We start from the raw sequence: 3,383 nt of genomic DNA, 5'->3' as shown, positions 1-3,383 counted from the left end.
CGGTATCCGATGGAGCCTCCACTAAGACTAGCCATGTGTTCCTACAAAGCGCAGTCTTTCAAATCGTCACCGACGTCGGACTTTTCTGGATGTCATTCATCGCGGAGCTCACAGCTCCCAAACTAATTATTTTGCATATACCTACCACACTGGTAGGGGTAATTTCCCGCCTTTCGGCTTCAATACCTGTCTAAGTCACACCAGAGGGTGTAACGGCGTTAAAGCATAAGGCACTCGTTATAAGGCGCGGGTATACCAATATATAACTTAAAAAAGGGGTAAAAACACTATGGTATTCCAACGTTTGCAAACGTTTTCAGAAAAATACACACTAAACTTACTGGCAGAAAATACAAAATAATTCATTCTTATCAAGCTATGCCAATGCAAAATAATTGCTGATTACAACCCTTTTTTTAACTGGGGGCGGGGGTGATATTCTTTTTAATTTTTAATTTTCTTTGATGACTGTTGCACCGTTGAATATGTGTTTATGCTCTTTTTTATTGCATGAAGGACCATATACATGTCTTACTAGACGAACTACGAACATGAACGTTACAATTCTCATTTTTTACATGTTAATGTTATACAACGATAACGTAGGTATAAATAAACGCCGTTTCCTGACCGATACGCAAATACAGAACCCTAGTTCAATAGTTTTATTTGAGTCAATACCATTTAAGCGGCGGCGGAAAAAGAGAGGGCGGGTTGGGATGGAAATCCAGCATTAAAATTTTAGTCGCCTACTGTTGAATCTTTTCGGCAAAATGTGTCTAAAAAGTGCTTAGCTATTTGATCTTATTTGAGGATCTAAATTTCTACTGGATGGTTGATGACATACTTAAATATAAATATATCGACACCTAATGTTGAAATTTGGGCATACATAAGATTCATGTATTTTTACGTAACTATTTGCACATAAACGGGTCACAAAATACACCTGCAGCAAATGTTTGTTATATAAACGGGGTACAAGTCTTTTCTTTATTTGGTACTGTAGCCAGTATTTTTTAAACATCGCTCATTGATGAGTGTACATCCCCTTAAGACCTTCAAATACATCTTCAACTCCGCATGAGACATTCACGTGCTAAATATACACACTATAAACTGGAAAACCATTATATGCTATTTCAAAACGGGATAACACAGCTGATAAAGAGACAAAATCTTCCTTTAATTATGCAAAACGATGATTGGGAATCTAGAAACAACTCAAGAAACAGCTATTTTACACGACCGAGTATTTGTGTTTTATTCTCATTTTATCATAGAAACACCAGACCGCCTCATCTGTCGTTTGTTGCACTGAAAAATGATTAGTTTCCTCCCCCATTAATGTCACCATTTTACTACTGTCTGTAACTATTTACGATGTAGTGACTTATTGATAATGTTGAATGAAATCGCTCAGATACATGTATAGTTTTTCAATTGAATCATTGAGATTAATAAATTATTAAATCAACATGGAGCATTGATTAGGTTGAGTGAAAGGTCAACCGGTTAGCGATGTGGAATCGTTGAGGAGTGATTTCCTGTAATTGACGAGAGGGTACTTCCAGAAGTTCCTTCAAAAATTGTTATTATTTTCAACAATCTTTTCTTAAGGACATTTGTTTTATGGTATTATTGCTTTCAGAGTGTCGATACGTTTTTCACATCCTGTTAAATTGTTCTTAAATCTAATTACTAAACTGATAGAAGACTTAACTAAAGAAGGCATCGCAGTAATATGGCATCAACAAACACTACTATTGTGTCTCACCTTTGCATGTGGTAAATTGAAATACTATAGACATATTATATTTGTTGAATTGTATCAATACATTCACATACAGTTTCTGTCAGAGGTGAAATTAAGCCTGCATTTGAGGTGAATAAATGGCATGATCGGACATAATATATAGAGGATATTTGTTTATTTCAGTGTAAAATCGTACTTTATTTCACGTCATAGAAAAAACATATTTTCACGAGTGGCGAAGCCACGAGTGAAAATGTAGTTTTTTTATGATCACGAGTGAAATTAAATACGATCTTACACTGAAATAAACAAATTTTCTGTTTCTTTTATGTTTATTTTCGGAGTTTTATTTGTTTTTTTTTATTTATTTCTGAATTACTCCCTTTATTGAAACAGGTGGGTTTTACGCCGCTACCCAATTGGCGCCCCTCATGCATAATTATAGCTGTCAACTTTTCTATCTTCGGTTTGCTGAGAAATAGTTCTCTGCTATTCATTCTTATAGCTTAATATTCACTCGTTTTTTATTGCAAAGCTTTATGAACAGTAAACGATGAAGTTTTATTAGTGCACATATGTTCCAAAAAATAATGAAAACACTTTTATTTTAAGATGGGCATGAATACATAACTAAATTACTACGCCGCTATTTAAAGAATGAAAATTTGGAAGGTCAAATGTGTTAGCGAAACAAATGTGGATACTCATTGGATTTTAAACATTCTTCTTAGTTAAAGACTGCATGTGTTTCATAGTAAATTAATATTCAGTTATCTTACTGTCAGAGACCAGTCTGTTTCGCTTTAAAACAGGTTTATTTTCCAGATAAAGAGTGAATGCCACGCTAGTATGTTGACACATCTTGAGGTGCAATTGAGGTCAAACAGTTCAAAATACATTTGAACGATGATATAAAATGTTATTTATGTTCGAACAGTTGTTTTTGTCTGTAATTTGTTTGGTATGAAAGCAAATGTTCGAACATTCAGCTTCAAAGATCAGAAAAATGTTTGAAAAACGGGAGTACCGGTAATAAACGGTAAGTTGTTAATTCCCTATTATATATTTATTTAAATTTATCAAACATTTCTTTAATTCTTAAACATTTTTTGACATAATTTACTGAAGTCCAGTGTTCTGTTTTGATCAAGGCAAGTACATATAACAACAAAGGAATTTAAAAGTAGTTCTGAAAGTTGATATTTTCACGCCTTATTTTGCAGTGAAAATATCAAATTTATATTTTCACTCTTGTTATTTCACTGTTAAAACCCCATATTTCATCGTAAAGCATGAAAGAAATAGCATAATTGGGAGGTAGAATACAGAATAATCGAAGATAAAATATAGCATAATTGGAGATAAAACATAGTTAATTGGTGATAAATTATTGCTTATTGGAGATAAATTATAGAATGATTGGAAATAAAATAAAGCATGATTGGAGATAAAATATAGCTAATTGGAGATAAAATATAGCATAATTGGAGATGAAATATAGCTAAATAGAGATAAAACATAGCGTAATTGAAGATACAATAAAGCATAATTTGGAGCAACACTATAGCAGGAAACGAAGGTGAAATATAGCAGTATTTGATTGGAAATGTGAAGTGTCTTTCCATGG

The sequence above is a fragment of the Mya arenaria genome, chromosome 2 (assembly GCF_026914265.1).
Source record: "Mya arenaria isolate MELC-2E11 chromosome 2, ASM2691426v1".
Taxonomy (NCBI): domain Eukaryota; kingdom Metazoa; phylum Mollusca; class Bivalvia; order Myida; family Myidae; genus Mya; species Mya arenaria.
The sequence above is the reverse complement of the archived record's forward strand: the minus strand, read 5'-3'. Positions refer to the sequence as shown.